This window comes from Chrysochloris asiatica, unplaced genomic scaffold, assembly GCF_000296735.1.
Source record: "Chrysochloris asiatica unplaced genomic scaffold, ChrAsi1.0 scaffold00032, whole genome shotgun sequence".
NCBI lineage: Eukaryota > Metazoa > Chordata > Mammalia > Afrosoricida > Chrysochloridae > Chrysochloris > Chrysochloris asiatica.
This window is the reverse complement of record NW_006408550.1, coordinates 19,904,007-19,917,216: the sequence shown is the minus strand read 5'-3', so window position 1 is coordinate 19,917,216 and position 13,210 is coordinate 19,904,007. Positions and strand designations below refer to the sequence as shown.

At 38.9% G+C, this 13,210-nt stretch overlaps 1 protein-coding gene and 1 pseudogene across 7 annotated transcripts in view; one reads left to right on the top strand and one right to left on the bottom strand.

The window, feature by feature from the left end:
• CADPS2 (Ca++-dependent secretion activator 2) overlaps window positions 1-13,210 on the top strand; it is a 613,140-nt gene that overhangs the window by 60,324 nt on the left and 539,606 nt on the right. The gene's annotated exons all lie outside the window — the stretch shown is intronic.
• On the bottom strand, window positions 2,144-3,077 carry LOC102810690 (annotated as a pseudogene).

Below are 13,210 nucleotides of genomic sequence, written 5' to 3'. Positions count from 1 at the left end.
GGGAGTAGAAAGCCTCATCTTTCTCCCGCGGAGCAGCTGGTAGTTTCGAACCGCTGACCTTAAGGTTCGCAGCCTGATTCGTAACCACTATGCGGGACTGAAATATTTTTAAGTGGATAGTTTGTGTGGGGCACGGTGGAGAGTGTGAGGATTAAGATATTGGTCCTCCCATAAATAAAGATACGTTATACACACACTCTCACATACACACACACATACACACACACATACACACACAGTGGTTTTCCTTGTTGTAATTCTTACGTTAAAGAGGTTATACTGCGTTTTGTTTTGTGTTTTTTCTTTTTTCTTGCTCTTTTTTTGCTTTCAAAGACGTTGATGATATGGACTTCTTTAGTCTTAGCATTTGTTAGATCAAGGTTTTATAACATCTGTGGCAAACCGTTTTAGTTACCTTTGAGTTGACTTCAAACTCAAGGAACCCCATATATGCAAATGTAGTGCTGCATGGCCATCCTTATGATTGGTTGCAGACCAAACCATTGTGATTCATAGAGTTTTCATTGGCTAATTTTTAGAGGTAGCTTACCAAGTCTTTCTAGCCCACCTTAGTCTGGAAGCTCCACAGAAACTTGTTCAGCATTAGGGCAGTATACAAGTCTCCACTGACAGATGGTGGTGGCTGCATTGGTCAAGAATCCAGTTGGGTCTATCTCATGAAAAACTAGTTAACTGTTGTTACTGAGTGCTGTCAGGTTGCTTCCAACTCACAGCAACCCTGTATAGTTTTTGTGATTGACTGGTGTGTCTGATCCACCGACTTTGTGGTTCAAACTGACCTTGTGGTCCAGTGCTTATCCAACAGCACCACACCAGGACTCCACAGTTAAATAGTATGTCTGTGGTTGAGTTCTAGTTTTAATCCCTATGTAGTGAAATTTCTGTAGAATTTTATTTTTAAATCAACTTATGTACCTTCTCTGGTTGTACCACAATTTCCATCTTCTATATGGGGAAATGATACACATAAGATATGATTCAGCAAGACATTGGTACAAATAGAATCTGTAGTCCTTCAGGACTTTAGTTCATTTATCATTTGATCAGTTCTTTTTCTCTCTTCCGGAACCAACTCCACAGCACATAACAACAACAGCTGGGCATGGAGTTCTACAAATGGAAATATTTGAGAGGGAAAAACAAACAAACAAATGAAATTTTTGATTAACTGAGGACCAAGAATAGTGGAATCAAAGTAGAAGAGGTTAAAGCAACAGCAAATTATTATGTAGATAATTAAATGAGAGATGAGTTACTCCCATCTAGAAAATTATCTGCCTTAATCAGTAGTTTCGATTACATTATATCTAATGGATAATGTAGTAGGATGTCCTTGAAAAAAAAAATCCTGACTCTTATCTCTATGTGTAAAAGGTCACTTTAGCCTGGTGACAGTATCAAAGGAACATATATTGATGTTCCTTTTCTCACTATGGCATAAGATAACACTATGATAACTTTTCTAGTGTGTACTACAAAGACATTATGTGATTTTTAAGAGTAAAAGAGCCAGACTATTAGAATATCTGCTACTTTTTTATTTTGTTTTAAAATGTTCAGACTCAATAATTATGATGAAGATAAATGGATTTTCAAAAAAATAAGTGATTTAAATAAACTTTGTTGACCAGTTTATTATCTTAACCTTTAAAGTTAAGTCCCAACTTGACAAAAGTTCAGATTCCTTTACAAATAAATGACATTGTAATATGGAAATAAGATTACAACGTGTTCTGGAAGTCCAAAATTATCTAGGTGATCAGTTTATTAGTAGCAGCAGCATTTCTTATCTGAAAAATTGTGTTAGATATGATGTTTTTTGCAAGGGGATTCTTTATTTATCAGTTCCAAAATATTTCCTTTAAAAAATTGTAAAGACTGGAATGACAGGAGATTTTTTCCTTTACTGATACAATTTAGGCAAATTTATCAACAAAGATATAAATATCAACATAATTTTTCTTTAAGCTTTAACATATACAGGAACAATAGAACATATAATAAACCTCATTTGATCTGATCCAGTTAAGTTACTCCAGCTGTCTTCAGTCCAGCTCTGGTCTCCAGAGAGATCCCTGGCAGAGTTCATGCTACTCGGCTATCCCCAGTGGCATCAATAGTACTATCTGTTATAAGGTCTGCTAGGAGAGAACCTTCTAGTATAGTTGGCTTGACTGTGGTCTGGTTTTACATTCCAGGAGTATCTCCTTTGTAAATAGTCCTGTTCAGGGGGACCCAGAGGGAAAATAAGGCCTCTGTGGCACACATTCTGACTCTGTGAAAATGCCCTGACTGGGTGTTGCAATTCCTGGGTATGGGAGTGGAAATGCCAAGAGGGTGCTGGGTGAACTTGGGTCCAATGTAGGTTATAGTTAGGTCTTTGTTGAGCAAACCTATTAGTGGTAGGACTGGTTCCATGAGATGTGTTGATTCTTCAAAACCACTTGACCTGGATACACTGGAACCCAATTCTTTCTGATAGGTTCATTTAGAAGGTCTTCAATGTAGTTGTTTCTTCCTCTGCAATGTCCCCGGCATCTATTGAACAATTCAATGGCCTCATCTAGTCTCATGCCATCTACATTAATCAAATATCTGCAGATGAGATAGCCAGTCCTGTTTGAACCATGGGTACAGTGGACTCCAATAAGTTTGTCTCTTCATGGTAATCACAGGCAAAGTCAAGTCTCTTAGGTTCTGAAGTACAGGGGAAGACCATTATCTGCATTTTCTCTTAGAAACCCATTCATAGTGCATCTGAATTTATAAATTGTGTCATCATCAGGTACTTGATGCCCAACTGTAAACAGTTTTAAGTAAGGAATCATTTCTGGTAAATCCTCTTGGTTATAATAATGTTGTGTATATGTTAAATCCATAATTAATCCAAATTTTTCATTTTGTTCTTGGTTTTGTTAGACAGATCCAAAGGGGGGAAAACATTCGTCAGGAACAAGATTACCTTTAAAACTCTTCTTAAAAGGTACTTTGAAAGCAATGAAATGAGTCCCAGGAATCTGCTAGCCAACTGGGCAGTAGTCTTTCCACCTTTCCATCCTCTTGGATGAGGAATGTGCAGAAAAGACACATCCCCACCCCCATTCGCTGCAGCCAAGATGCCAGTGGCTCATGTGGGCCCCAAGGTGCCACCCATGCAACACCAAAAGTGCCAAAAATGCCAGACCTCTGAGTAAGAACCAGATCCTGGGCCGGAAGCGTCATGACACCCAGTAGATGTGATGTCTTAATCATTATATGCCAAGATGATTTATAGCCATGCTCTTATGTCGATAAGGAAATAGAGGCAGAAGAGACTCAGTAAACTGAATATTGTTGTTAGGTGCCATTGAGTCACCTCCAACTCATAGTGACACTGTGCACAACAGAAGAAAACACTACTCAGCCCTGTGCTATCCTTACAATTGTTACGCTTGAGCCTGTTGCTGCTGTCATATGTCAGTCCATCTTGTTGAGGGTCTTCCTCTTTTTCACTGGCTTTCCGCTTTAGCAAGCATGTCCTTCTCTATGGGCTGGTCCCTCCTGAGAAACATGTCCAAAAGTGTGAGAGACAAAGTATCTCCATCCTGATTTGAGCATTCTGGCTGGATTTTTTCCAACACAAGTTTGTTTGTTCCCTGGCAGTCCATTGAACTTTTAATATTCTTCTCCAAAACCATAACTCAAATGCATCAATTCTTCTATGAACTAATCAACTTTCACATGCATATGAGGCACTGATTGGGTCAGGTGCACCTTAATCTTCAAACTGCTTTCTTTGCTCTTGAACACTTTAAGGTGGTTTTTATGTATTATATGTATGTATGTCCTTTGCTTTATTGACTGCTGCTTCCATGAGTGTTGATTGTAGGTCAAAGTAAAATGCAGTCTTTGACAACTTCAGTCTTTTCTCCATTTATCATGATGTTATTTATTGGTCCAGTAGTGAGTGAAGACTTTTGTTTTCTTTACATGGAGGTGCAATACATACTGAAGGCTGTAGTCTTTGATCTTCATCAGTAAATATTTTAACTCCTCTTTGCTTTCAACAAGCAAGGTTGTATCATCTACATATCACAGTTGTGAATCAGTCTTCCTCCAATTCTGATGCCATGTTCTTCTTCATTTAATTCAGCTCCTCGGAGTATTTGCTCAGCATACAGATTGCATAAGTATAGTGAAAGAATACAACCCTGGCATACACCTTTCCATTCAGTAGCCCCTTGTTCTGCTTGAATAGCTACGTCTTGGCCTATGTTCAGGTTCCTCATGATTACAATTCAGTGTTCTTGAATACCCATTTTTTTTTTTTTTTTACAATATTATCCAAATACTGTCTTGATCCACAAAGTTGAAAGCCTTTGCATAGTAAGTAAAGTACAGGTAAACATCTTTCTGGTTTTGTCTGCTTTCAGCCAAGATTCTTCTGACATCAGCAGTGGTATCCATCATTCCAAGTTCTCTTCTGAATCTGGCTTGAAATTCTGTTCTTGTTGATGTACTATTTCAGCTGTTTTTGACATATCTTCATCAAAATTTACTAGCTTGTTATATTAATGATATTGTTTGAGGATGTCCATATTCCATTGGGTCACCTCTCTTTGGAATGGGTGCACATATAGATCTTTTTCAATTGGGTGGACAGGTAGCTCTTCCAAATTTCATGTCATTGCTGGGTGAACACTTTCAGTTCTTCAGCAGTTTGTTGAAATATTTCAATTTATATTCTATCAATTCCTGGAACTTTGTTTTTATTCCAATGACTTCAGTGAAGCTTGGACTTCTTCACTCTAGACCATCAGTTCTTGATCATATACTATCTTTTGAAATGTTTGAATATCAACCATTTCTTTTTGGTACATTGACTTTGTGTATTCTTTCTATCTTCTTTTGATGCTTTATCCATCATTCAATATTTTACTTGTACAGTCTTTCAGTATTTCAAATCAAGCCTTAAAGTTCTTTCAGCTTGAGAAATGTTGAGCATGTTCATCCCTTTTGATTTTCTGACTCCAGGTCTTTGCACATTTCATTCTAATACTTTTTTGTTGTTTTCTCAAGCTGCCCTTTGAAAATATCTGTTCAGATCTTTTATTTGATTATTTCTTTCACTTGCCTTAACGTCTCTAAATGGGAGCACAAGTTTCAAAATCTCTTCTGACATCCATTTTGGTCTCTTTTTTTCTTTCCTATCTTTTAAATAACCTTTTGCTTTTTTCCTGTGTGTTGTTCTTGATGACATCCCACAACTCTTCTGGTCTTTGGCCATTAGTCTCCAATGCATCAAATCTGTTCTTGAAATGTCTCTAAATTCAGGTGGGATATGTTCAAAGTTATATTGTGACTTTCATTTTTATTTTCTTCAACTTGAGCCTGAACTTGCATAAGAGCAATTGATGGTTTGCTCCATAGTTATCCCCTGGCCTTGTTTTGGCTGATGATGTTGAAATTTTCTACCAACTCTTCCCACAGATGTAGTCAGTTTGATTCCTGTGCATTCCATCTGGTGAGGTCCATGTGTATAGTTGTCTTATGTTGTTTAAAAAAAGATGTTTACAATGAATAAGTTATTGGTTTTGCCAGATTCTATCCCATGATCTCCAACATTGTTTCTGTGACCAAGGCCATGTTTTCTAATTACTGATCCTTCCTCTTTGTTTTCCATCTTCAAATTCTAATCATCAGAAATTATGAATAAATCTTGATTGCATGTTTGGTCAATTTCAGACTGAAGAAGTTGGTAGAATTCTTTAATTTCATCATCAGTGGCTTTAGTGGTTGGTGTGTACATTTGAATAACAGTTATATTAACTGGCCTTTCTTGTAGGCATATGTATATTATCCTATAACAGATAGCCCTGTACTTCAAGATAAACCTTAAAATGTTCTTTTTTTAATGGTTAATGTGATGCCATTCCCCTTGAATTTGTTGCTCCCGGTGTAGTAAACCATATGATTGCTAGAGTCAAAATGGCCAATACCAGTCCACTTCATTTCACTAATGCCTAGGATATTATGCATCCCATTTCATTTTTGACAACTTCTAAAATGAGTAGAAATTGTTGCAAACATTCATTAGTATTCAGAACATAGAACATGTGAAGTATGAATCTAGGAATACTGGAAGTTGCTAGTAAATTGATTCGAGGCATGTTACTACAAGTAAATTACATGTGTAATCCTTAGTTTCCTCATGAAAAAATAGCTGTGTTTTTAAGGAGCTTCTGGAAGTATTGAATGAGGTTATGTGGCCCTGTAGCATGTGCTCAGAACATGATGTCTCTCTTGTCTATCTTGCTAGAGCTGTAGTTGTCAAGTGCCTTTGAGGCTGTTCTGAGTCATTGTGACCTAGTGTAGGCTTTCCAAGGAGTGTCTGGTGAGTTTGAACGACCGATTTTGTGACTCAAACTGACCTTTTGGTCTCGTGCTTATCTTACAATGCCATACTATGATAAGCACTGGACTGTGAGCCACAAAGTTCGTGGGTTGAGCCCACCAGTGGCTGTACAGGAGAAAAATGAGGCTTTCTGCTCCCACAAGGACTTAAAGCCTCAGAAATACTATGCAAGGTTGCTATGAATTAGAACCAACTCGACGTTACTTAGCAACAACAATTGTTTACTAGAAAATGCTCTTCATCCTGTGTGTTTGTTAAAATATAATATAGTTGCTGAGATCTTCTTAGTTTACTGTGAATTGGTACGTTTACTTGCAGTCAGTACAAACATGGTAGATAATAATTGCTAACATCTAGCATATTGACTACCAGCCGCTCCGCGGGAGAAAGATGAGGCTTTTTACTCCCGTAAAGATTTACACCCTTGGAAACCCTATACAGGGTCGCTATGGGTCGGAACCGACTCGACGGCACTTAACAACAACAACAGCATATTGACAGATGTTTGATGCAAGGTGGATTGGAACAGCCAAATTGGTCTAAAACAGTATTTTTCAAAGCATGACCTGTGGACCACCTTGCTCAGAATCTTCTGGAGTGCTGGCTAAAAATGCGCTTACTGAGTTCCTCCCCAAACTTTCTTCTTCTTGTTGTTAAACACTGTTGAGTTGATCCCAACTCATAGTGATGCTGTATAGGGTTTCTGAGGTGGGTTTGAATCACTGACCTTGCCATTACCAGTTCAGTGTTTATTCTCAGTGCCACAGCAGAATTTCTTGTTGTTGTTAAGTGTCATAGAGTTGGTACCTTATTGTTGTTGTTGTTGTTGTTACGTCCATTGACTTGGAACCGACCCATAGCAACTTTGTATAGTGTTTCTAAGAAGCGGCTAGTGAGCTTGAACCACTGATCTTGCAGTTCAAACTGATTTTGCAGTTCAGCACATTATCCCACAGCATCACACCAGCACTCTATTATTGTTGTTGTTGTTATGTGCCATGGAGTTGGTCCCAACTTATAGTGACCCTGTACAGGGTTTCTGAGGCTGTAAATCTTTACAGGAGCAGAAAGCTTCATCTTTCTCCTGTGGAACAGCTGGTAGTTTCAAACTGCTGACCTTGCGGTTTGCAGCCCAATTCATAACCACTACGCTACCAGAGCTCCTTAGGCATGACTAAATAATCTTTGAATATCAGCTCCTAGAATTTGATTTTTTACAAAATATTTTTTACAAAATAATCAGCTTTACATAAAATTTGATTTTATGTTGAGTGAGTATAATTTGAGAAATGTTAGTTTAGAGGTTGAAGAGAGACAGAACAAAGCAAAGCAGACTGTGACTCTCTGGAGTTGTGTGTACAGGCACAAGTCTTGTTCCCTATGGGAGTAAATGTAGACATTCTCATGACGTTATAAACACCAGGTTCCATATAACCTGAGAATAATGAGGCAGGAGGATTTTTACATTTCCCTGAGGAGGCTTGTTAGTACATGACTTCCTACCATTGGTCTTTTGGGGACATTCTAATTGCCAAACTAAATGTTCTTAGCTGTTACCCAGTTGGCTCCCAACTCATGGGGACGCCATGCACAAAGGAACAAAATGCTGCCTGATCATGTGTCGACCTGGATTGGTTGTGGATCAGACTTGTAACCCAGGAAGTGCCTTTACTGGGACTCAAACCTGCGTCTGCTGCCTGGAAATGGAGAATCTTACCATGAAACCATCAGCGCCCGCCAGTTCCCCTAGGAGACTCACTACTGCAGGCCTCGTTCCCGTTGCTCTTTCCCTGGGTTATCATAATCGCCGCATTATATCAAGATGTTTAATTGGGGTGCATCATCACGAACACCTACTATAAGGCAATACTTTAACCTGCTGTTTGTAGCCTTTTTAAAATACCGTATTACAAAACTGCCCCATGTCAGGCTGTGACTGAGCATAGTTCGGTCATTCGCCCAGTACCCTAGTTTTCTTGAAGCAGGACATTATTATGGCAAGTACTGGAGCTTCAGAAAACACAGAGGCATCGTATCTGCATGTGGTATGCTTTATATTTATGAGGACATTTTAGTTTAGATCTAAGAGTAGACAATTTGACATCTCAATCTCTGAATGCCCCAAAGGAACACTTTTAAGAGTCTGTGTGGGTCTATTCCCATATCATAAAAAGGGGGTGGCTGTTTATTTTTGTCAGTTTAGCAGTAGGTAAAGCTGCTTTCTAGTTTCTTAGTGTTATACCACAGGCCTGGATGTTCTGGAGCTGCAAAAACGCTATAACTGTTAAGAGTGAAAATTAGCAGCAAATTCAAGAAAGCCGTAACACACTGGTGCAGAGCTACAGTTTCCTTTCTTCATTCTAAATCTTGAGGTACAAAACCAAAGGAATGGTGTGGTTATTAAAGCATATTCTGAACACAGACTTGAGGGTCCTCCACACATACTGCATGACTACACGATTAATGTGTATCAGAAAGGGTCCAATCATAAGAAAGAAACCACACAGTAATACGAATTAAAAAGTTTATTAAAAATACATTAAAGTCCCCACTGAATAGTTTTCATCTTTTCTAGAAGGCTCTGTCTGGTGAAAGGAGATGGGGATAAGATGCTTGTGATTCAATAGTGAGTAATTGTTATCATGACTAATCGCGATGATCACAACTGTAAAAGTAGAAGTTTTGTAACAAAAAGGGGCGAATAGTTAATCTTACAGTCCAGTAACAGAGGACCGACCCTAGGACCATCAAGGGAGATGGTAGAGCACTAATGGAATGTAGGACCCTATCCAGAGAAGCAGGGACACCAAAGATGAGGACTTGGAGAGATAGAGCATAGACTGATGGAAAGAGAAAGACTGAGTGCTGGTGGCCAGGAGGCAGACTTGCAGATGTGCCCATTGGTTGTTTAAATGAGTATATATTCCTAAGTGTTTTTGTGTACACCCCCCCAAACAAAACAAAACAAAAAAACAGAAACAAAACAAAACCCGTATTAAATATAAGCAGATCAATCACAAAGGCATACAAAGAACTCTTAAGCAGTATCTTAGTAGGCTGAGGGAGAGTGTCCAAGAAAGTAACACACTTGGAAAGAGGTGTCCCCTCCCCAACAGTGGGGTTAAGACCTCATTGGAGTAGGCATAATTGCAGCCAGCTCTACAACAGGTGGTTTACTGAGTTCACTACCTGTTATAGAGCTGGTCCACTATAGACAGACAGTCAGCAACCTTGCTTCAGAATAGAGGTAGGCAGAGACTGGCAGGCAGGGAGCAGGCTCAGGTAAACTCAGTCAGGTAGATGACTGCAACTTTAACAAGTAGGGATTCATTCGAACAATGGAAACATGGTTATGGGCTGAGCAGTGCGCTCTGGGGTGCCCAGACCAAGAATGCGATAGCGAGGGGTCCCCCGGGCCATTGGGGCACCTAGAGTGGACATCACTGCATGTCACTCTTCCAGGCACTGCTTCCTGCTAAGAGGCAGGAACAAGAAGAAACAAAGACACAAAGACAGGCCCACTGGAACCGGAAGAGAAAGCCCCTTCCCCTGACGTTGTCCTACGGTATTGTGTGTCCACCAGGTTTGCTGCACAGGGGTGATATTCATCACACCCATCTCCATTACCTGAGAGCAGGCAATGAAGGGTGTACGTGGAACTGCAAGGCATTCCATTGATAACTGGTACATCCTGATCTGTTCCCCAAATTTTCTGTGAGTCATCACAGATTGTGCCTCAGGAATCATAAAAACAAAATAACCCTCAAAAATCTCTAACTGACTTTGTTTTGTTGTAATACCTCCCATCCTTAAAAATTAGACTAAACTCATAGAATTCTGTTGTTGTTGTTGTGAAGTGCCGTCGAGTCGATTCCGACCCACAGCGACCCTGTATAGGGTTTCCAAGGAGCATCTGGTGAGTTTGAACCTCCAACCTTGCATTTCAAACGGTTTTGCAGTCTGGCGCATTGACCCGCAGTGCCACACCAGTACTCCTTAGAATTCTAGACTAGAATATTCTTTAGTAATCATATTGCAAAAGATTACATTATTAGTATTTCTGACACACACAAAATTTTAATGCTGACTTCAGTAACTGTGAGTTCAAATAATCTGTATTAGACCACTTACCGAGAATATTCTCCTAGAATACTTCACAGACTGCTCAGCTGTGAGAAAAATGATAACATCATTAGGATCACTCTTAATGGGTGATGCGGATTCTGAATGACCCATTTGTTTGTCTAGACACATTAGGGCATTTAAATCAGCGTTAAACAGCTTTTATGGTGTAAACCCGTTAACTCTCCTTACCGATGTAGTAAACCTACTAGAGATGGAATTAATTGAGCAGTAAACTTCAGATCCTGGCCTTTATTTTCCAATCAGAACATTTTTTTAGATGTGGTTTTTTTTTTTTTTTTTTTTCAGTTTTATGAGTGCAGTAGTAGAAAACAAATGATATAGGTTAAATGATTTTTTATTGCAAGTTCTGAGCACTGTTATTTCAGTGTAGAGCTGAGATCATTTCTAAACTGATTTATTCACTCAAAAGAGAGCATGGATCTTTTACAGCCTCAGAAATCAGAAGGCACTGATGTGAAGTCATTTCTTGTAACATAAATGTATACCTGTGCAAATCCCAACATTATGAATAGCTTCTGACAACATAAAACTCAGTATCTCTGGTGGGTCTGCCATAAGAAGAATCTCCCCAGGCCTGATGTAAACAGAGTTTGTTGTTGTTAGGTGCCCTCAAGTTAGTTCTGGCTTCTAGCGACCCTCTGCACAACAGAATGAAACACTGCCCGGTCCCACACCATCCTTATAATTCCTGTTATGTTTGTCAGTTGTTGCTGCCACTATGTCAGGCCCTTGTCATTTCATTGACCTTCCATTTTACCAAACGTCGTGTCCTTCTCCAGGGACTGGTCCCTCTTGATAATATGTCCAAAATATGAATGATGAAGTTTCACCTTCCTGGCTTCTAAGGATCATTCTGGTTGTACTTCTTCCAACACAGATTTGGTTGTTCTTCTGGAAGCCCATGATACTTATAATATTCTTCTCCACCAGCATAATACAATTGCATTCTTCTATGGTCTGCCTAATCATTATCCAACTTTAACTTGGAAAATACCACCTTAATCCTCAAAACTGATATATTTTTTTTGCTATTTGAACACTTTAAAGAGGTTTTGTGTAGCAGATTTGCCTAATGCAATACATAGTTTGATTTCTTGACTGCTGCTTCTATGAGTGTTGATTATGGATCTGAGCAAAATTTAAGTCTTTGACAATTTCGATCTTTTCTCCATTCATCATAATGTTATTTTTTGGTCTAGAAGCGAGTATTTTTGTTTTATTTACATTGAGGTGTAGTCCATACTGAAGGCTGTGGTCTTTGATCTTCATCTGTATTTTAAGTCCTTTTCACTTTCATCTGCATCTCACAGAATGACCCTTCCCCCCATTCTGATGCCATGTTCTTCTTCATATAACACAGCTACTTGGATTGTTTGCTCAGGATGCAGACTGAATAAGTGTGGAGCATACAGATTGAATCAGTATGATGAAAGAACACAACCCAGGGGCACACTTACCTGATTTTAAACCATTCAGTGTTACCTGCTTCTTTTCTAACAGCTGCCTCTTGGTCTATGTACAGGTTCCTCATGAGCACAATTAACTGTTCTGGATTTCCAGTTTTTTATATTGTTACCTATAGTTTCTCATGATCCACATAATTGAAAGCCTTTACATTGTCAATAAAGCATAAGTAAACAAATGTCTGGTATTCTCTGCTTTCAGCCAACATCCATATGATGTTACCGATGATATCCGTAGTTCCGTGTTCTCTTCTGAATTTGTCTTGACTTTCTGCTAGTTTCATGTTGATGTACTGTTGCAAATGTTTTTGAATTATCCTCAGCAAAATTTTGCTATTAATGTTATTATTTTGCTATTAATGTTATAATATTATTAATGATAACTTTTGGTGATTTCCACATTCTGCTGGGACCCCTATTTTTGGAATGGTCACAGATATGGATCTCTTTCAATTTATCGTTCAGGTAGCTGTTTTAAAAATTTCATGGAATAGATGAGAAAATGCTTCCAAGGCTTGATCAGTTTGCTGATATATTTCAATTAGCATTCTGTCAGTTCCTGGAGCCTTGTTTTCCTCCCATGCCTTCAGTGCCGATTGAGCTTTTTCTTTCAGTACCGTCTGTTCTTGCTCATCTGCTCCCTCCTGAAATGGTTGAACATTGACCATTTCTTTTTGGTACGGTGACTCTGTGGATTCCTTCCTTCTTCTTTTGATGCTTACTGCATCATTTAATATTTTGATTTTTCTGTTGTTGTTAAGTGCCGTCAAGTCAGTTCCAGCTTATACTATAGTGTCACACCTTAGAATCCTTCAGTATTGCAGTCTGAGGCTTGATTGTTTTCCTTTAATTCTTTCAGCTTGAGAAATGCTGATTGTGTTCTTCCCTTTTGGTTTTCTGATTCCAGGTCTTTGCACATTTCATTATAATACTTGACTTTGTCTTCTTGCCTGCCCTTTAAATTTTTCTGTACAGCTCTTTTAACTCCTCATTTTTCCTAGTTACTTTAGCTTCTCTATGCGAAAGCTGGACAGTGAATAAAGAGGATCGTAGAAGAATTGATGCCTTTGAGTTGTGGTGTTGGAGGAGAATACTGAGGGTACCATGGACTGCCAAAAGAACCAATAGATCTGTTTTGGAAGAAGTGCAGCCAGAGTGCTCCTTGGAGGCCAGGATGGCTAAGCTT